The sequence below is a fragment of the Schistocerca americana genome, chromosome 10 (genome assembly GCF_021461395.2).
Source record: "Schistocerca americana isolate TAMUIC-IGC-003095 chromosome 10, iqSchAmer2.1, whole genome shotgun sequence".
NCBI classification, from domain to species: domain Eukaryota; kingdom Metazoa; phylum Arthropoda; class Insecta; order Orthoptera; family Acrididae; genus Schistocerca; species Schistocerca americana.
This window is the reverse complement of record NC_060128.1, coordinates 169,493,610-169,516,922: the sequence shown is the minus strand read 5'-3', so window position 1 is coordinate 169,516,922 and position 23,313 is coordinate 169,493,610. Positions and strand designations below refer to the sequence as shown.

The 23,313-nt window shown below is 42.8% G+C and overlaps 1 protein-coding gene across 1 annotated transcript in view; it reads right to left on the bottom strand.

The window, feature by feature from the left end:
- The window catches only part of LOC124552701 (F-box/LRR-repeat protein 7-like), a 129,244-nt gene extending 116,197 nt beyond the window's left edge, over positions 1–13,047 (bottom strand). The window contains exon 1 of the mRNA XM_047127041.1: positions 12,978–13,047. The gene's annotated coding sequence lies outside the window, so the exon portion shown is untranslated. The remainder of the gene's footprint in view (positions 1–12,977) is intronic.
- Positions 13,048–23,313: the final 10,266 nt, after the last annotated feature.

The window sequence follows — 23,313 nt, the reverse complement described above, 5'->3', positions numbered from 1 at the left end:
TAAACAGGCAGAATACGCTGCTGCGGTCGGCAAAACCTATATAAGACAACAAGTATCTGGCGAAGGTGTTATGTCGGTTACTGCTGCTACAATGGCAGGTTATCAAGATTTAAGTGATTTGAATCTGGTGTTATAGTCGGCGCACGAGCGATGGGACACACCATCTCCAAGGTAGCGATGAAGTGTCGATTTTCCCAGACGACCATTTCACGAGTGCACCGTGAATGTAAACAGTCTGGTAAAACATCAAACCTCCGACATCACTGCGCCCGGAAAAAGATCCTGCAAGAACAGGACCAACGACGCCCGAAGAGAATCGTTCAACGTGGTAGAAGTGCAACACTTCCGCAAACTGCTGCATATTTCAGTGCTGGACCATCAACAAGTATCAGCGTGCGAACCATTCAACGGAACATCATCGATATGGGCTTTCCGAGCCGAAGATCCACTTGTGTACCCCTGATGAATCCACGACACAAAGCTTTACGCCTAGCCTGGGTCCGTCAACACCGACATTGGACTATTGATGACTGGAAACATGTTGTTTGGTCGAACGAGTCTCGTTTCAAATTGTATCGAGTGGATGGACGTGTACGGGTATGGAGACAACCTCAAGAACCCGTGGACCCTGCATGTGAGCAGGGGACTGTTCAAGCTGGTGGAGGTTCTGTAATGGTGTCGAGTGTCTACAGATGGAGTGATAGGGGACATCTGATTCGTCTAGATGCGACTCTGACAGGTGACACGTACGTAAGCATCCTGTCTGATCACCTGCATCCATTCATGTCCACTGTGCATTCCGACGGACTTGGGCAATTCCAGCAGGACAATGTGACACCACACACGTCCAGAATTGCTACAGAGTGTCAGACTTGAACATTAGTCAGCATACCTGGGATGCCTTCCAAAGTGCTGTTCAGAAGAGATCTCCATGCCCTATTACGGATTTATGGATAGTCCTGCAGGATTCATGGTGTCAGTTCCCTCCAGATGTTAGTCGAGTCCATGCCACGTCGTGCTGTGGCATTGCATGCGTGCTCGCGGGGGCCCTGACGATATTAGGCGGGTGTACAGTTTCTTTGGCTCTTCAGTGTATATTCCCCTTTACTGTTCAACAGTCTGCCAGCACTGGTTGTAACTTGTCAATTCCGGGACTGTAGAAATCACGTGGATTTGTGGAGAAGAACTCGTCATGTTCAGAGCTATTTTCCTCCGGAAAGGTTGTTCCTTGACGGTTGTTCGATAGAGGTGAAAATCTGAGGACACAAGACCACATGAATAAGGTGGGAGCGGAATGATTTCCCAACCTAACTTCTGAATAGCGTTTTTTATCAGTGCAGGAGAATGCGGGCTGGCGTTATCGTGGAGTGGCATCACTTAACGCAGTCCCTCTCTCTGGTCATTGCTCTTGGATGGCGTCCGCAAGACGTCGCAGTTGTTGACAATAAATTTCGGCACTGATATAGCTCAGGGAAGCAATCCGTAGAACACCAAACAGCCGGTGTTCCACCATATACAAAACGTTATCTTTTGTTGGATGTGCTCAGGTCTTTGCACGGGAAGTTGCTGTTCTATTTGGGCTCAATCATACCTTGTTTCCCATATGTTAGCATAAAGACACTTTTTTTCGTCGCCAGTAACGATACTGGATAGGAATGGTCGGCGTTGTTCACGAGTCAATTGATGACGAGCAACCAGATATGCACATATGGCGAGCCGCTGATGTCTGAGATTTTGGGTTAGAATTTGCTGTACCCGTGCACCCTAGTTTTGAACCTTTCTCATTGCAGGAAAGTGTCGCACGATGGTGGTATGACCCCAGTTCACCACATTTGCCAGTTCTCGAGTAGAATGAGTGGATCATTGTGGATTAATGCGTTTAAACGATCTTCATCAAACCCCAAATGTCTTCCTGCGCAAGGAGAGTCACTAATGTGAAAAGGATCTTCCTTAAAACGAGAAAACCATTTTTTTGCTTTGCTTTGTCCATCGGCGTTATCCCCATACAGGGCACAAATGCTTCTGGCTGCCTCTGCTGCTGCCACCTCTTTATTGAACTCAAATGGAAGAACATGTCAGGAATGTTCCTATTTCTCGAATTGACACTCCATTTTCCAGCGTCCACAGCTCCACCTGCTACTATATCTCCAAATGACAAAATGACGATGTGTAAACTCAAACAGCAACAGTGAACTACAAATAAAAAAAGACAATCTGAAAGGTCTCTGTTGGATTCCTTTCATGTTAGTTTCTTAAATCTGTTGTCATTTACGGCATACATTTCACTTCTAAGTTTACTGTGGTGTTTCTGACTATATCTGGGAGGAGACTGAGCAGTGGAACTTGTTACATTTACACATAATCAAGAACGATCTGTGACACTACTACACTTTAAATCACAGTTTATATGTAATTCATGTCACACAGTCTCATACAGAACCTACATCCGCTTTCTTTTATATACTGTATATGATAAGATACTGTCACCCCCCCTTCCCTTCTGTGTGAAACGATGAATGAACAAATGTATTTCTAGTTGCATGCCTGATGGTGGCAGACAAGCCTGTCTGCTAGATAACAGTAGGACCAACGTCGGAACAGGTAGCTACGCTTTCTAAAAGCAAAGAGGTTTCTATTCTTAGTATGGTCCTGTCCGTCCCTTGTCATGTTGGTATAGGAAGCTGCCTCTCTGGTCACTTCCGTTTTTTAATTATAAAAATTATTGTGCAGTTACACTCTTAGTGTAAACCAAGTTGACCACGAGAAGCATGTGGTGTAATCATCAAAGTAGCCCTCAGATATTCTTTTCGGGAAGATTTCACAGAGAGTTAGTATGAATTTAGTATACCAGTGCGTGGTAATTTCATGACGGACAGGATTGCGCTACGAACGTAACTTCTTTGGGTGAAAATTGAATCGGTTGGTTGTGGTTAATTTCCTTTTGCATGAGTTTCAACGTTCTTCGTGTGTTATTTTATGAATGCAGTGTTGTATGCAGTCTCACAATCTTGGCTCCATATTTGATGTGTTCCGTAAGATTACAAAATCACATTTTCACAATCCTAAATAAGGCACCAGTTTAGTTATGAATCAAGTTTAATATGCTGAAATTTTAACGGAACAGTGATCAATGTTAACATAAACGTCCAAATATAAACTGATTTATTTCTTTTTATTTAAATTCTCTTTTTATATATATATCACCGGTTGTCGTGAGATGACTATTAAAAGATTATAATTAATGTTAGTCTGGTTGGGAATTTGGTAAGCTAGACTGGATACCTGGTGAAACAGTTGCTCAGTAATGCAAGGTTAACTTCCCCAGATAGCTCACGGCTTTTAACCCGCTTTCATTGTCTTGAATATCAGCACCGCTTTCAGAACAACTTAATGCATCGACATTACAAATCGATTAACAAACCCGTAGCAGCTGGAATACCAACATGCAAAACCAAAATGCTACGAACTTATGCAGCAACCTAACAACTTCGGCCTTACCCTAAGGGGCAACCACTTTTCACAATATTCGTAAATGACGTAGCAGATAACGTCGGAAGATCTACGAGGCTCATCACAGTGGATACTATTGTATACAGGGAAGCCGCGACACTTGAAGATAGTGGAATGCCGGAATACCCTCAGAGGATCAACACTTGGTACAGGGATTGTCAGGTGACCCTCAAAATAAACAAATGTACCGAATTGATCTTAAATAGACACAAACAATAATTATTGCATGAATACACGATTGCAGAGCAAACACTGGAAGAAGTGACAGCTCTTAAGAGGAACATGCTCTACATGGAACCAAAAACTCGAAATTTCTTGCTTTTTTTGTCATTTCAGACGCTCCGCAGGTTTTTTGTGTAAAATGAACTCTCTTTCATGAAAATCTGATAAATTATTTTCGAGATATTGACAGTTTTACAATACGTTGCACGTCCACGCCGATTTCCGCGTTCCTGTTATTTTTCAGGCATATGGCTTCGTGCTGTCTCCACGTGATGTAACCATAGACTTGTGTCCTCGGAGTCTTTCGCGACGGCATACATGAATAAAACGTTCTCGGTTTTCCAGCCGCGTCAATTCAAATAAAAGCATTTTATTTGAATTGACGCGGCTGGAAAACCGAGGACGTTTTATTCAATCATAGACTTACTAAACAAAAACTAGACCGCGCATTGGCGCTAGTGCTGCGTCCCCACATTGAACGTGATAGAAGCCGCAATTTGGACGAAAACAGTGCGTAAACATGGTTCGTTCGTGTGCTGCTTTTAATTGCAACAGTGAGAATGGAAGCAAAGACGAAGACGGAAACAATGTTACATTTCACAGGTCAGTCATTTCTGGTTGTTTGTTACTTTCTGTTACTTGTATATAGTATTTTCATGGAGAAATAATACATCATGAGCGTTTGTTTTTGTTTAGATTTCCGCTTACAAATGATTTTCTAAATCGGAAATGGATTGTTGCTACTCGGAGAGAGAACTTCCAAACGGCAGCAAATCATTTGCTGTGCTCTCTTCATTTTGAAGATAATTGTTACATGGAAAATTATGTAAATAGACGTCAACTGAAGGACGACGCTATACCGACAGTATTTGTATTTCCAACTCATTTGAAAGAGGTATAGTGTTTGCAAAGCCAATTAATTCAAATGCTAAATGTAGTTGACAGCAGATTGTTCTATAGCCTAACCTGATGTCGATATTTACACCTTATACTGTATCTAATAAACTTTCTGCCACAAAAACTGCAAGCTACATAGGGAAAAAGTTGCAGTGTTAGATTACAGACAAAGGTACTTTGTTGCATGTCAAGTACTTATATTGTATTTGCATATAAATTACTAAAAATACTAACAGTGTTAATGTACTAACTTGAACTAAATGAAGAAGTAGGCACATGATAGGTATTTAAATTTTTAATCAAATATATATGAAGTATGAATTAGAGGTACGTCGAATAATTGCGTTTAGATACTTAATATGTGTTGTCAGGTGGTGATTATACTTCGTAAATGGTCAAATATTTTATCAAATGTTGCAAACTCAACTACTTCCACTAATGTGCGAATAAAATTCCTACGGTATTTAAAGTCATATGGGTTATTACAATTAATCATACCAAAATTCGAGTGTAGACAATACTGTGCTAAACAAAAGTAAGTGTGAAAAATGTACACAGTAGTCGGCAAAAATGAAACAGGACCTGACAGGAAAATTACATGAATTAAACAATAATCATACTGTCTGCTACTTTAAAAGTTTCATGTAATTATCTAATGCAAATGACTCGATGTAAATTCGCTCCATCTTGTCAGGGAAGAACCTTACATTCTTAAATTTCGCGTCTCTATGCAGACGTATTTCGGAAATTAGGAAACCATTCATTTACGTATACTTTTAAAATAGACTCGAATACTCAGTATTTTTTAAACAAACATGTGTTTAATTTGTACTTCAATTTGCTCCTTTTGGTCTCATATACTTCAAATCACAACCCCAGTACTAGGATTCATCCCTGCAAATGGCGGCGATCAGCTGCTTCAACTGGGGGACAGTTGCGTCGCTTCTCCGCTACGGCGTGGTAGGGGCTTGGATGTAACCATCTCTGATTTATATTTCAGTAGTTTTCCAGCCTGTAACCTAGGTAACATTTGAATGTCGTTTGTCGATACGAGGTGAAGATATGTTTCTTTTGTTTATTTGGGGAAAAAAAGAACGTCTCACTAATTCTGAAATAGACAAGCTGCAAACTTATTAAGGGTTAGCCATAAGAAGGAACTTCAATGATTTAGAAAGTATGAGAAGAGCCGCAGGCGCCATTTTTTCCGTAAGTACACACAGAGAGATTCAACGTGGAACGATTAAGACCCACAACACATCCGTTACCCAAGCGGTCCTGAATGTTGCAGCGAATATAAACGAGCATTATATTCTGTCGAAAATTATGAGCATAAACACTTTTCCGCTAGCAGTTACGTGCGCAATAAAACCTATATTTAGTAACCGTGCTAATGATGATATGCTCAATCAAAGTCCGAATTCTAGAATTTCCGAATTCTAGAATTTGTTTGTACACCATCAAACTTTAAAATTTGGTGAATTGGATGCTGTTTTACGCTTTAATGACGGCATATCAAGAAAAATTGCAATACTGGAGAGACTAGGAATCTATTCAGGTGCAAACACAAGAATGGGGTTACGAAATATCGATTTTTCATGAATTCTTAAAGCAGACATGTTGTTGTCGTGGTCTTCAGTCCTGAGACTGGTTTGATGCAGCTCTCCATGCTACTCTATCCTGTGCAAGCTTCTTCATCTACCAGTACCTACTGCAGCCTACATCCTTCTGAATCTGCTTAGTGTATTCATCTCTTGGTCTCCCTCTACGATTTTTACCCTCCACGTGACCCTCCAATACTAAATTGGTGATTCCTTGATGCCTCAGAACATGCCCTACCAACTGATCTTCTAGTCAAGTTGTGCCACAAGCTCCTCCTCTCCCCAATTCTATTCAATACCTCCTCATAAGTTATGTGATCTACCCATCTAATCTTCAGCATTCTTCTGTAGCACCACATTTCGAAAGCTTCTATTCTCTTCTTGTCTAAGCTATTTATCGTCCACGTTTGACTTCCATACAAGGCTACACTCCATACAAATACTTTCAGAAACGACTTCCTGACACTTAAATCAATACTCGATGTTAACAAATTTCTCTTCTTCAGAAACGCTTTCCTTACCATTGCCAGTCTCCATTTTATATCCTCTCTGCTTCGACCATCATCAGTTATTTCTCTCCCCAAATAGCAAAACTCCTTTACTTCTTTAAGTGTCTCATTTCCTAATCTAATTCCGTCAGCATCACCCGACTTAATTCGACCACATTCCATTATCCTCGTTTTGCTTTTGTTGATGTTCATCTTATACCCTCCTTTCAAGACACTGTCCATTCCGTTCAACTGCTCTTCCAAGTCCTTTGCTGTCTCTGACAGAATTACAATGTCATCGGCGAACCTCAAAATTTTTATTTCCTTTCCATGGATTTGAATACCTACTCCGAACTTTTCTTTTGTTTCCTTTATTGCTTGCTCAATATACAGATTGAATAACATCGGGGAGAGGCTACAACCCTGTCTCACTCCCTTCCCAACCACTGTTTCCCTTTCATATCCCCCGACTCTTATAACTGCCATCTGCTTTCTGTACACATTGTAAATAGCCTTTCGCTCTCTGTATTTTAACCCTGTCACCTTCAGAATTTGAAAGAGAGTATTCCAATCAACGTTGTCAAAAGCTTTCGCCAAGTCTACAAATGCTAGAAACGTAGGTTTGCCTTTCCTTAATCTTCCTTCTAAGATAAGACGTAGGGTCAGTATTGCCTCACGTGTTCCAACATTTCTACGGAATCCAAACTGATCTTCGCCGAGGTCGGCTTCTATCAGTTTTTCCATTCGTCTGTAAAGAATTCGCGTTAGTATTTTGCAGCTGTGACTTATTAAACTGATAGTTCGGTAATTTTCACATCTGTCAATACCTGCATTCTTTGGGATTGGGATTATTATATTCTTCTTGAAGTCTGAGGGTATTTCGCCTGTCTGATACATCTTGCTCGCCAGATGGTTCTTAAAGCAGACATAACTGCACTCAATTGCACAAAAGAGGTGAGGAAGGAAACAAGAATTACGGATATAAAAGAGGAGATGTCTACGAGTCGCATGACGTTGAATAACGATCAGGAAAATATTAATCATAAATAGTGTTGCAAGAATTTGTAAATACACTCCTGGAAATGGAAAAAAGAACACATTGACACCGGTGTGTCAGACCCACCATACTTGCTCCGGACACTGCGAGAGGGCTGTACAAGCAATGATCACACGCACGGCACAGCGGACACACCAAGAACCGCGGTGTTGGCCGTCGAATGGCGCTAGCTGCGCAGCATTTGTGCACCGCCGCCGTCAGTGTCAGCCAGTTTGCCGTGGCATACGGAGCTCCATCGCAGTCTTTAACACTGGTAGCATGCCGCGACAGCGTGGACGTGAACCGTATGTGCAGTTGACGGACTTTGAGCGAGGGCGTATAGCGGGCGTGCGGGAGGCCGGGTGGACGTACCGCCGAATTGCTCAACACGTGGGGCGTGAGGTCTCCACAGTACATCGATGTTGTCGCCAGTGGTCGGCGGAAGGTGCACGTGCCCGTCGACCTGGGACCGGACCGCAGCGGCGCACGGATGCACGCCAAGACCGTAGGATCCTACGCAGTGCCGTAGGGGACCGCACCGCCACTTCCCAGCAAATTAGGGACACTGTTGCTCCTGGGGTACCGGCGAGGACCATTCGCAACCGTCTCCATGAAGCTGGGCTACGGTCCCGCACACCGTTAGGCCGTCTTCCGTTCACGCCCCAACATCGTGCAGCCCGCCTCCAGTGGTGTCGCGACAGGCGTGAATGGAGGGACGAATGGAGACGTGTCGTCTTCAGCGATGAGAGTCGCTTCTGCCTTGGTGCCAATGATGGTCGTATGCGTGTTTGGCGCCGTGCAGGTGAGCGCCACAATCAGGACTGCATACGACCGAGGCACACAGGGCCAACACCCGGCATCATGGTGTGGGGAGCGATCTCCTACACTGGCCGTACACCACTGGTGATCGTCGAGGGGACACTAAATAGTGCACGGTACATCCAAACCGTCATCGAACCTATCGTTCTACCATTCCTAGACCGGCAAGGGAACTTGCTGTTCCAACAGGACAATGCACGTCCGCATGTATCCCGTTCCACCCAACGTGCTCTAGAAGGTGTAAGTCAACTACCCTGGCCAGCAAGATCTCCGGATCTGTCCCCCATTGAGCATGTTTGGGACTGGATGAAGCGTCGTCTCACGCGGTCTGCACGTCCAGCACGAACGCTGGTCCAACTGAGACGCCAGGTGGAAATGGCATGGCAAGCCGTTCCACAGGACTACATCCAGCATCTCTACGATCGTCTCCATGGGAGAATAGCAGCCTGCATTGCTGCGAAAGGTGGATATACACTGTACTAGTGCCGACATTGCGCATGCTCTGTTGCCTGTGTCTATGTGCCTGTGGTTCTGTCAGTGTGATCATGTGATGTATCTGACCCCAGGAATGTGTCAATAAAGTTTCCCCTTCCTGGGACAATGAATTCACGGTGTTCTTATTTCAATTTCCAGGAGTGTAATACACAAACAAAATTATAAGAATTTAAACCAAGTTTTCTCAAACGTATATTTTCCCCCTATACGTACCATTATTTAGAACTATATGTCACAGAAACTTGAAGTATTCTGCAGTTGTTCCAAGACAACAAACTAACAGACAGATGGACATTTCGCTTTGCAAGTGTTTTGCTTTTGGTCCAGGCTCAAAAACAAGTTTCTGTTCTTTAATTATAAGCCAATTTTTTAAACAAATGTCAACAGAACTCTACAAATTCAATGTGCCTGAATCTGCACAATATTAAAGCAATGGTTACTGGAAATTCCATTTCCAAGTTTCAGTGTTCTACCTTTAATAGTTTGTTCAGAAATAGTACTTGAATGCCTTGAAAATCTGCATTGCCGACATAGGGGAAATGGCGCGAATTCGCATAGAGAGGTTCAAGATGGAGCGACTACATACATCTAAATACGGGTAAGGCAAAAGCCAGACTGCGATTTACGGGAAGACTCCTCCACCCACAAGAGAAGGTAGGTCTCAGCCGCAAGAGGTCCGAAGAACTGAGCATCTAACACACTATCGAAAAAAAAATCCGTTTATGTAAAAAAAAGTTAAGACAAATTGGATATTTTCAATTTGATATTCCAGCCACACGATGCTATTCTCAAATTGCGACCGCCCGTACGGTACTTGAAACCGTACAGCCTCGTTCTCATAACCGACCGATCTGACAGACGCGTTTGTCTGTTATCTTACGGCTACTTCGGTTCTATTTGAGAAACTAGAGATTTAGAGACGTATAATGAAACTAATTTACGAAAATACAAGGATATTCCATGTTATTTCTGTACGGTTATGATAAAGAACGTTTTTCGCCATGGTTCTGATCACTACAAGTCGGTAAAGTTAGAAATATTCATGCGGATTGGAGTTACTGCCAATGTTTGCTATCTGACGTGTTGTATTTCTCTTATAACGGGTTTGATTTGATATCATATCCTTTGCTACAAATAAGAATCATATTTTAACATGAACGTCTCTACAACGCACTTTCACGAAATCTTTTTACTTCCGTGTGAAGTTGATCGGTACAAAGAGATAAGCTTAAATTCAATTCAATTTTTTCATTCACAACCCACGGGCTAACTTCCTGCGGGACTGAATCAATCGTCAATTCCCTTCAGAAGTCTGGATGCTGACTGTGGGGATATCGTATATTGCACAGGAGGAAGGTGGCTCAGTCGAGGCCAGGTGTTAAAAAGATTTGATAGCACAACTCATGAAATCAAATCTTTCATGATATCAGAAGCAAAATCTGTACCAGAAGTTGACGATGCCAGCAGGGAGGTAGATTTAGTATTTTTGGTAGATTCGACAGTTCATTTAGGTGACTTCAACAGGCTTTTTCAATGTAGAAACCTCCTTATCGGTTCAAAGTTTCAAACAATAAACGCATTCTAAATAAAACTGAAATTATGGCAAGCACAAGTACAAAGAGTTTCTTTCATTTCGACGCGTTGGCCAAACATAATCCTGAGGACGGGATGAAATACGCAGCCAAACTTTTCGATTTGATGCAAGAAGTTGAAAACTGATTTCAGGATATCGAAAAAAAAATCAATATTTTTGTGTTTTTGCGGGACATTTTACAAACAATATACGAGAACGTACAAACACTGCCAGAAAATTTTCAGATATAATGCGTAGAGATGCACTCTGACAACCAACTAAAGCAAAAATTTGATCGAGTGACACTCTTGGACTCTTGCAAATCATTCCCGCCCAGAGACAAATATCCCTCGCTGCACAGTCATGTGTTACGTAATGTCATCTTTGTTTGGAGGCCCGTACGTTTGTGAAAAGTTGTTTTCAAGAGCAAATCATATAAGGAGTAAAAGTAGAACCTAAGTCTGAGACGAACACCTTGAGCTCATCGTGAGAACTGCAACGACTTCGATCGAACCTGATATGGATACATTAGTTTCCCAAATTTAAAGTCAAATGTCACATCAATTCTATGATTTGTAATTATTTACGTATAAAATTATTAATGAAATCTCATTTATAAAATGTCAAATTAATTCCATCTTGCTTTTTTAGGATACAGAATCATAAATTAATAAATTCTAAATTACTTAAATGTGGTAATTGTGCACCTCTGACATTTTTTAGGGTTCCTTGGCTCAGTCCGAAAAATCGGAACGCTTATAGTACCTCCATATTGTCCGTCTGGCTGTCTGGCTGTCCGTTTGTTAAGAATCCTTTCTCTCAAGAACGGGTAGACGTATCAAAGCCAAATTTATGTCACACATTAACGTCTATGGTCTCTTGGCGGTGAAACACTTTTAAGTTCGTAAGTCATTTCAGTCAACAGATACGGCAATTTATGTCACATATCTTGTTAATCAAAAACTCACTATCAAAACCTATAGACTGCTTCCCGTGGACTGAGAATAATCGAATTTGGCAAGAAGCAAGGTTTCATACTAGAAGTAAAGGGAAAGTTCCGAAAAGTGTTTACTTGTAATTGTATAACACGATAATTTTTTTTTTGTCATTTTTATCCGTCTGTGTGTCTATTTGTCTGTTAAGATCCTTTTTTTCTGGAACAGGTTGGAATATCAAATTGAAATTTGTATCACATACTAAGGTCTATGATCGTCTGTCGGTGTAAAAATTTTTAACTTATAAGTAAATACAATAAGAGATACGACAATTTATGTCACATATTTTGGTATTGGAAAGCTCACTCATGAAAACCTATAGTGCACTTCCAGGTGACCTAGAAACATGAAATTTGGCAAGAAGGTTTTACAGTACAAGTAAAGTAAAAATCAGAAAAATCGTTGTTTTATTATTATATCACACGATATGTTTTTTCATTTTTATATAGCTCTGTCTGTCCCTTTCGTCTGTTAAGAACTTTTTTCCTCTAGAACAGTTTGATGAATGAATTTCAAGTATGTGTCACATACTTAAGTCTATGGTTCTTTGGCGATGTAAAAAATTTAAGCTCCTAAGTCAATGTGATGAAGTTATTCAGCAGTTTGTCACACGTTTCGAAACACGTAAACTCACTCATCAGAACCTATAGCATACTTCCCGCTTTGCTAGAACAGTGGTTCCCAAGCTGGGGGTAGTTATACCCTGAGGCCTAAGGGGTCAAACGTGATTTTCTGATGGGTAAAAACAAAAGGATTCGACTGCGTTTTGGTCAAAAAACTAAGTCATTTTTCAAGTATCATTACTATTATCACTCATCTTCCTCACATAGTCCAACCAATACACCCGTACTTTGGATTTTGCACCATGAGTCTATGACAGCAAAATGGAGACACATTCATCAAACATTAGCCACCGGCTACTTGAAACTCTCATCAGAGAATGGCATCGTAACTCCGAAATCCAAGAAAATAAAAAAAAAAATGTGTAGAGAGCATGCCCCGACGCATAGAAGCTCTTACTACAGCAAACAGTGGCATCACTAAATTTTGAAATTTACTGTATTAAATTTTTGTCAGTGCTAATATTACTTCTGCAGAATGTAAAAAAATAATTTTACCTGCATATTTTGTTGTTTTTCTGATCCCAACAGAATACTGACACAAATAAATAATAGATAAGAGACCTACAACCAACAATTTATCAGAAAAATACCATTAAACTAGAAAATGCAAAAGTCTGACTACTGCTCCTAATAATACGGCCGCCTACTGTAGGTTAACTTACGTTGACCAGTGAAAAAATTACACTCTCAGTACGGAAACTGTGAAATAATGATAACTTACATAGTTCCGCGTCTGACTCGCTGGTAGTGCAATACAACGCCGGTATGAACACGCTAGAAAAATCGCGTTCCTTTATATTCTCCTGCCTTCCCGCTACACACTCTATCGCACATCTATACCCCGTATCCAGTGTCGATCACATGACTCCCTCCGACGTTTTCGGGCACTATCACACTATCTTCCATGAGTGACGGAAGTTCGTTTTATCCGAATACAGATAAACTACTGGGGACCTGACGCAAGAGAAGCCAGTTCACATTTCTTTTCATCCTCGAGCCGTGTAGTTCAAAATTAATGTGTGAATGGCAAAAGAAGCCGTTAGTTTACACTACTGGCCATTAAGATTGCTACACCGAGAAGAAATGCAGATGATAAACGGGTATTCATTGGACAAATATATTGTACTGGAACTGACATGTGATTACATTTTCATGCAATTTGGGTGCATAGATCCTGAGAAATTAGTACCCAGAACATCCACCACTGGCCGTAATAACGGCCTTGATACGCCTGGGCATTGAGTCTAACAGAGCTTGGATGGCGTGTACAGGTACAGCTGACCATGCAGCCTCAACACGATACCACAGTTCATCAAGAGTAGTGACTGGTGTATTGTGACGAGCCAGTTGCTCGGCCACCATTGACCAGACGTTTCCAATTGGTGAAAGATCTGGAGAATGTGCTGGCCAGGGCAGCAGTCGAACATTTTCTGTAAGCAGAAGGGCCCGTACTGGACCTGCAACATGTGGTCGTGCATTATCCTGCTGAAATGTAGGGTTTCGCAGGGATCGAATGATGGGTAGAGCCACCGGTCGTAACGCATCTGAAATGTAACGTCCACTGTTCAAAGTGCCGTCAGTGCCAATAAGAGGTGACCGAGACGTGTAACCAATGGCACCCCATACCATCACGCCGGGTGATACTCCAGTATGGCGATGACGAATGTGCGTTCACCGCGATGTCGCCAAACAAGGATGCGACCATCATGATGCTGTAAACAGAACCTGGATTCATCCGAAAAAAAATGATGTTTTGCCATTCGTGCATCCAGGTTCGTTATTGAGTACACCGTCGCAGGCGCCTGTCTGTGATGAAAGTCAAGGAGAGTCGCAGCTATGGTCTCCGAGCTGATAGTCCGTGCTGCTGGAAACGTCGTCGAACTGTTCGTGCAGATGGTTGTTGTCTTGCAAACGTCCCCATCTGTTGACTCAGGGATCTAGACGTGGCTGCACGATCCGTTACAGCCATCCGGATAAGATGCCTGTCATTCGACTGCTAGTGATACGAGGCCGTTGGGATCCAGCACGGCGTTCCGTCTTACCCTCCTCAAGCCACCCATTCCATATTCTGCTAACAGTGATTGGATCTCGACCAACGCGAGCAGCAATGTCGCTATACGATAAACCGCAATCGCGATAGGCTACAATCCGACCTTTATCGAAGTCGGAAACGTGATGGTACGCGTTTCTCCTCCTGACACGACGCATCACAACAACGTTTCACCAGGCAACGCCGGTCAACTGCCGTTTGTGTATAAGAAATCGGTTGGAAACTTTCCTCATGTCAGCACGATGTAGGTGTCGCCACTGGCGCCAACCTTGTGTGAATGCTCTGAAAAGCTAATCATTTGCATATCACAGGCTCTTCTTCCTGTCGGTTAAATTTCGTGTCTGTAGCACGTCATCTTCGTGGTGTAGCAATTTTAATGGGCACTAGTGTACTTCCGGATCGTAATAAACTTATTTTGCCGATCTTTCTAGTACGTTCACCGTGGTGGCAAAAGTCGTGGCATACCTCGCAATACCCTGAAGGACACCCTTTCGGCCGGCATAGTACAGCAGCTCGACGTGTCACGGACTCAACAAGTTGGAAGTCTCATCTAGAAGGATTGAACGATGCTGCCTTTATAGCCGTCCATAATTACGAAAGCGTTGTCAGAGCAGTATTTTGTGCACGATCTGACCTCTCGATTTGTCCTATAAGTGTTCAATGGGATTCATGTCGGGCAATCTGGGCAAGCTTGCTCTGCTGCTTTGCAAATTTTAATAACGTCAGCAGAAGGTGTAACTAAACCTCCCACATTCTTTCTTCTGATTAGTCCAATGTCACTGTCCACTGCCCCACATAAGGAATTAGCACATTCTGCACAATGTACTGACTTAGTCAATTTACGCACAATGAATCCTGCTATGTATGCAACAACATTCCGTACATAATTTGACAGCTGTTCAAATGAGACAGCAGGAATGCTGTATGAGTGATCATGAGAGACCGATGCAACATCTAGGCCTAACTTTTCTGAATTACAATTGATAACTGATGTAAATGGGTTAGATTGGGTCACATCCAGTCCAGAAGATACACTGAGAATGGAACAATCTGCAGCATCCAAAGTAGATCCAAATTCTGACTCTCTTACCTGCTGATGGATAAGCAATCGTTTGTAGGCTGCTTTGAATTGAGCTGCTGTGGGATTTTTGTTATCACCACCATATCTTCTGATTGAGCTGCATTTTTCCATCGTTCTGTTTTGGAGAAGATGCTAGTTGTGGTACAAGGTACCCTCCGCCACGCACCGTATGGTGGATTGCGGAGTATGTATGTAGATGTAGATGTAGATGTGGATGTGGTCAAATCATTCGCTCCAATTTTCCAGAACATTCTTCACAACCAACTGCAGACAACAGTTGCCCAGTGACATGGCGCATTGTCATCCACAAAAATTCCATCGTTGTCTGGGAACATGAACTCGATAAAGGGCTGCAAATGGTCTCCAAGTAGCCGGACATAACCATTTCAGATCAATGATTGGTTCAGTTGAAACAGAGGATCCAGTCCATACCACGTAAACACAGCCCACACTGTTATGGAGCCTCCACCAGCTTCCACAGTGTCTTGCTGACAGCTTGGGTCCATGCCTTCGTGGTGTCTGTGCCAACCTCAAACCCTACCATGAGCCCATACCAACTGAAATCGGGACTCACCTGACCAGACCTCGGTTTTCCAGTCGTCTAGCGTCCAACCGATATGGTCACGAACCCAGGAGAGATGGCTAGGCGGAGCAGGTAGCAAAGGCACTAGCGTCGGTCGTCTGCTGCCATAGCCCATTCATTAACTCCAAAGTTGGGTGCACTGTCCTAATGGATATGTTCGTCGTACGTGCGATGTAGACTTTCGCGGTTATGCAGTGTTGCTTGTCTGTTAGCACTGACAACTCTACACAAACGCCGCTGTTCTCGTGTCGTGTCCTGACATAGATGGGAGAGGGAGAAAAGGGGTTTCCGGTCAGTCTGCACTCCCGAATGGTTACAGAGCTGTACCTGGGTTTTCTCTTTTGATGCTAGTCAATTGTCAGGATGAGCATTACTGCAAAGGGCATTTGATTCTAAAGCATTACGTCAGGGTGGAAAACAGTAAATAAATTACTTTTTCTCTCTTAACCACATGTGGGCAGGGTGGGTTCTTCCCTGGCTAGGGTATGAGGTAGAAAAATGGTTCAAATGGTTCTGAGCACTATGGGACTTAACATCTGTGGTCATCAGTCCCCTAGAACTTAGAACTACTTAAACCTAACTAACCTAAGGACATCACACACATCCATGCCCGAGGCAGGATTCGAACCTGTGACCGTAGCAGTCGCGCGGTTCCGGACTGCGCGCCTAGAACCGCTAGACCACCGCGGCCGGCTATGAGGTAGAATGAAACAGTATTTTTACATAAGATAACTTTTATTCAAAGATTTGTACATGGTTTCCTTACTGGATTGTTCTGGCTGGGAGAGCGGCAGCTGTGTCGTTTGCGAAGCCTTCTACTTGCGTGAGCGGCAGCGTCTGATTACGCGTGGCGGTGTGTATTTCGTGTCGCCGTCTCGCCCAGTTGACTGGAGACTCGCATCGTTAGGCGGCCCGTTTAATTACTGAGAACGAAGTCGTGAATCGGATGATGATACCTTGGATGTGGCGTCCCAATGTTTCTCTTTTCTAAGCGGCCGCGTGTGTCAGTGTTGTGCGTCTGCCAGCGGTGCGGTGCGGCGGGGGAAGGCCAGTGTCCCGGACTCCAGCCTGCCAGTCTTTGGCTGTCAGATCTTCATCACCAGGTGACTGCTGATGTGAGACCGTCTCCTTCCCATCCTCACGAGTCACCCGGGTACGTAAAAATCAGTCTTCAAATACCTTCTGGCGGCGAGGCTGCGGCTTGCTTTTCCATCACAGCGGCGGACTTGGTGCTTCTGTGTACGATGTAGTCTCTTCCTGCATGACGGTCTTCAGCTCCAAAACTGAACTGAAAACTACTCCTGTCAGGCCCACTGCGTCTCGCGTATTTATTCACTTTTCACTTGAGGTGAACGACTTCACGGTCATTACGTCTTCTGCACGTTGAAAAACTTCTCGAAGAATCTTCTTAACGTCGGTCATTGGCTCTTGGAATGTTGGCGAGGGCCTTCGATCACATGTGACAGTTGAGAAACACGTGAGCCGGTCGGGCAATGCCCTGACGGCTGAATCGACAGCTTCCGCTTGTGTGGGGAGGGCGATGGCTTCTCCTGACGTGCTGACTTCATGGTCATTGGCTCTTCTGTCACTGCTGCTCTGCCCGCTGTTTGCCAGTGTGTAACTCTCTAAACTAAACTAAGTTTTTCATTTATTTTCTAATTTCTACTTCACTTCACATTGATTTCACTAATTTATTTACCTATCTTAAGTACCACTCAACAGAGCAGAAGGCAGGATGACAATTCGCAGTGAAGGTATTTGATTTTTTCTTCCATCTGAGCCAACACTGGTAGAGGCATTTACTAGAAATGCAGGTGGTGAGGTTTGGTAGGGAACTCGTTGTGGAGACTCTTGGACAAGCAGCGTTTTGAAATAATTGTTTATTCCAGACAGGACTAGCTAATATACTGGAGGCTAGTTCTAGGGTTAGAAAAAGCATGAATAACACTGTTACAACAGAAGCCAGTGCAGAAGTCCCAGGAGTGGATGCTAACCACAGCAGAAAACACTAGCACCATCTTAAGGCAACAAATTAGTTGCAAAACAAAACATACTGAATGTGACACTGTTCACTGAGACACTCCAAGTGAGAGAGCAGACTTACGCGGAGCTGGACCGAGGCTGGAGTCGACGGACGCGGATTCGGCGCCCAGATCGTCTGACTGAGAACTCCGCCAAAATGAGGAATCTAGGAGTTTTCAAGAGTCGCGTGGGGGCACTGTTTTACCCACTTAAAGCCACCCAGCCAATGCCGCAGGTCTCTTGCAGGCGCCTGCCAATCACGGTTTAGTTAGTTCCTCTCTACTGCTCATAAGGCGGTGATGTTAATGCAGCTGCACTAACTAAGTCCGCATTTGGTATCAACATTGTTCAGCTGAGAGCTAAACGTAGCTGCTCTGCCAAATAAGGCTTGCAACATTATAGCTATACGTCATTTAGCCCCGCCCCTCAGGCTCCCCGGAGTAGGGACTGCTGGGTCAACAGTTTTTTGGCGTTTCCGCTCTCTTTCTAACTCCTGTGAGCCTACTGACGTTGCTGTTCTCTGGGCTGGTATCAAGCTGGCTTTATACTCTAGTACGTGCCTGTTGGTTACAAAGTTCTACGGTGGCAACCTACTACAGCGTCTACACGACATATGAAGTTACAAGTTAATTACTTGAAGAGTAACTAGCGCCCTGGGACCGCGTCTGGGGGCGCCTGCATTTTCGCAGGGCTCTCCCCTTACGGTTTACTTCATGCAACAATATCTCTTCTAGTTTCGTCTGCCCTCAGCATTGTGTCTGCTTCCGCGCCTGTACTCCTTTCTCACAGCTTCAAGATAACACTACAGTAGCAAGGAATAAGCAGTATATTACACTCGGTCGTTAAACGAAAGAAGTCGGCCGCTGCGTTGTGCGTGGTGAGATGTAATGCCTGAAATTTTGTATTCTCGGTACACTTCTGACGCTGTGGATCTCACAATATTGAATGTCATAACTATTTCCGAAATGGAACTCACATGCGTCTAGCTCCAACTACCATTTCGCGTTGAAAGTCTGTTTATTACCGCCACTGTGATGTATCTTTTGCATTTCTTACTTTTATCTTTTCGTTTTGTTTAAAGGTAAAGAGGAAAGGTGAAGCGATAGTTCAGCGTAGAGCCTGCGCCTACCGCCATGTATTTTTGATTTTCAAATGTTGAAAAAACATAAGATGTTTTTCCTGTTCCTCGGTAAGAGGGAGAACTCGCTCTCTGCTAATGAACGAAGGTACACACACGTTATTGTAGAGCGTGATCTGTGGTAGTCATTTTGGGTTGAGAGAATAAGTAAAAAAGTCTGTATTTTTGATGTGTGTACAAGAAATAATACATTCGTATTTCGCTAGTGAAAAATTGAGTTATTATTCCAAGTAGTACTGTGTAATAGTATTTCTGGCTTATTCAGCCATCATATTAGGCTCCAGGAAGCTACTTCCAGGGCAGTGGAGATGCAAGATGCATAGAGATGACGCAGTGTGGGATGTTAGATTCGGTACCGTTCGCGTAAGAAAGACCGCCTGCATGATGCTGCTGCTCTGTGATTGGCTGCTGTGTTCGGCGGTAGGACGCCAAAACGTTAAACTTTAGTTGCTATTATTAATTAAACCTGTCCTCCAAATTACTTCATTTTTTAAAATAAACATCTCTCAACAGCAAGTTATCAATCAGTCATTTCAAAATTATTAAAATTAAAGTATTACTAAAACAAAAGACTGACCACATTACTGCCGATGCACTTCAGTGGCGTTCGGGTCACGCCTTGCTGGCTTGGCGCGCGAAATGTTTCGGGCAGTCCGGCTCTCCAGTTCTGACCGTTCCAGTAGACAGACATGTTGTCTGTTATAGCAGTATCTGTTTCATGCAATTTTATTTACTACAGTTCCGACCGTCGCTTGGACAGACATGTTGTCTGTAATAGTAGTATTTGATTCATGTAATTTTATTCTCCAGTTCTGACGGTTCCAGTAGACAGACATGTTGTCTGTGGCAGGATGTATTTCACGTTATTTTAGCCAGATATATAATCACTGTGGAAAGATATGTTCAATGCGTTGTGATCAAGAATAGTTTCTCGTGTCTGTATCAATAAAAACGCAAGTAGCGTCCCAAATGAGTTATAGTTTATTCGCAGCAGCAGTTCCTTGCGAAGTTAATTTCAGCCTCAAGAAAAAGAATCCACGACCTGCTTGCTGTTTTCTGCGCTGGGGACATCATCACCATGAAGACAGCAGTTTAGTGAAGTCTACAAGAACTTATGAATTCCACACAGGGCAGTGGAAACAACTAGGCACCTCACGTGTACTGCATGCATAGTACAAATGTGCTCAGTGACACGTCATATGCAGTAATGCAGAGGAGGTAAAGAAGGATGAAAGTATTAACACTATCTCACTTTTAATCCTTTTTTCTTGCCGTAACTGTAGTAAAGAATAATTTAAGAAGCCTACCTATGTACTTCGGAGCCAATACGAAGATCCGATTACAAAAGGAATGATGGACACGGTCATGATTTTGTTGGTGGTTACGGCGATCGGACGTAGTATTATTAATTGCTAAGCATAAATCTACAGCAAGAGAAAGACTATTTCGCCCACGCAGAACTAATATGAACTAATATTAACCCATTTACAGGCATAGCCCAACTTAGTGTGCTTGTTCGAGCGCCGAAAAATTAATCTCATTATATCCATATATCTAAACATCTTTTATGTTGTTGTTGTGGTCTTCAGTCCTGAGACTGGTTTGATGCAGCTCTCCATGCTACTCTATCCTGTGCAAGCTTCTTCATCTCCCAGTACCTACTGCAACCTACATCCTTCTGAATCTGCTTAGTGTATTGATCTCTTGGTCTCCCTCTACGATTTTTGCCCTCCACGCTGCCCTCAAATGCTAAATTTGTGATCCCTTGATGCCTCAAAACATGCCCTACCAACCGATCCCTTCTTCTAGTCAAGTTGTGCCACAAACTTCTCTTCTCCCCAATCCTATTCAATACCTCCTCATTAGTTACGTGATCTACCCACCTTATCTTCAGCATTCTTCTGTAGCACCACATTTCGAAAGCTTCTATTCTCTTCTTGTCCAAACTAGTTATCGTCCATGTTTCACTTCCATACATGGCTACACTCCATACAAATACTTTCAGAAACGACTTCCTGACACTTAAATCTACACTCGATGTTAACAAATTTCTCTTCTTCAGAAACGATTTCCTTGCCACTGCCAGTCTACATTTTATATCCTCTCTACTTCGACCATCATCAGTTATTTTACTCCCTAAATAGCAAAACTCCTTTACTACTTTAAGTGTCTCATTTCCTAATCTAGTTCCCTCAGCATCACCCGATTTAATTCGACTACATTCCCTTATCCTCGTTTTGCTTTTGTTGATGTTCATCTTATATCCTCCTTTCAAGACACTGTCCATTCCGTTCAACTGCTCTTCCAAGTCCTTTGCTGTCTCTGACAGAATTACAATGTCATCGGCGAACCTCAAAGTTTTTATTTCTTCTCCATGGATTTTAATACCTACTCCGAATTTTTCTTTTGTTTCCTTTACTGCTTGCTCGATATACAGATTGAATAACATCGGGGAGAAGCTACAACACTGTCTCACTCCTTTCCCAACCACTGCTTCCCTTTCATGCCCCTCGGCTCTTATAACTGCCATCTGGTTTCTGTACAAATTGTAAATAGCCTTTCGCTCCCTGTATTTTACCCCTGCCACCTTCAGAATTTGAAAGAGAGTATTCCAGTTAACGTTGTCAAAAACTTTCTCTAAGTCTACAAATGCTAGAAACGTAGGTTTGCCTTTTCTTAATCTTTCTTCTAAGATAAGTCGTAAGGTTAGTATTGCCTCACGTGTAACCATATTTCTACGGAATCCAAACTGATCTTCCACAAAGTCGGCTTCTACCAGTTTTTCCATTCGTCTGTAAAGAATTCGCGTTAGTATTTTGCAGCCGTGACTCATTAAACTGATAGTTCGGTAATTTTCACATCTGTCCACGCCTCCTTTCTTTGGTATTGGAATTATTATATTCTTCTTGAAGTCTGTGGATATTTCGCCTGTCTCATACATCTTGCTCACCAGATGGTAGAGTTTTGTCATGACTGGCTCTCCCAAGGCCATCAGTAGTTCTAATGGAATGTTGTCTACTCCCGGGGCCTTGTTTCGACTCAGGTCTTTCAGTGCTCTGTCAAACTCTTCACGCAGTATCTTATCTCCCATTTCATCTTCATCAACATCCTCTTCCATTTCCATAATATTGTCCTCAAGTACATGGCCCTTGTATAAACCCTCTATATACTCCTTCCACCTTTCTGCCTTCCCTTCTTTGCTTAGAACTGGGTTTCCATCTGAGCTCTTGATATTCATACAAGTGGTTCTCTTCTCTCCAAAGGTCTCTTTAATTTTCCTGTAGGCAGTATCTATCTTACCCCTAGTGATATGTGCCTCTACATCCTTACATTTGTCCTCTAGCCATCCCTGCTTAGCCATTTTGCACTTCCTGTCGATCTCATTTTTGAGACGTTTGTATTCCTTTTTGCCTGCTTCATTTACTGCATTTTTATATTTTCTCCTTTCATCAATTAAATTCAATATTTCTTCTGTTACCCAAGGATTTCTATTAGCCCTCGTCTTTTTACCTACTTGATCCTCTGCTGCCTTCACTACTTCATCCCTCAGAGCTACCCATTCTTCTTCTACTGTATTTCTTTCCCCCATTCCTGTCAATTGTTCCCTTATGCTCTCCCTGAAACTCTGTACAACCTCTGGTTCTTTCAGTTTATCCAGGTCCCATCTCCTTAAATTCCCGCCTTTTTGCAGTTTCTTCAGTTTCAATCTGCAGTTCATAACCAATAGGTTATGGTCAGAATCCACATCTGCCCCTGGAAATGTCTTACAATTTAAAACCTGGTTCCTAAATCTCTGTCTTACCATTATGTAATCTATCTGATACCTTTTAGTATCTCCAGGATTCTTCCAGGTATACAACCTTCATCTTTTATGTATTTTTAATATATTATACCACGACGGACATTTTACGTGAATCAGCTGAGTACAAATGACAGCCCCGCCAAAGCATTGCCCTTTTGTACCTTGTGTACACGATACTACCACAATCTGTATATGTGCACATCGGTATCCCATGTCTTTTGTCACCTCAGTGTGGAGCAATAATTATAAGAGGTTGAGGGACCCATCATGTGGACTGTAGTTAGTTGCAGACCGTGTGATGAGTAGTCCAGTGATTTACCTAACATGAGGAAGGGATCCTCTTTTACTGTTCTTCCTTTCGTGTAGGGAGTTACTTTCCTG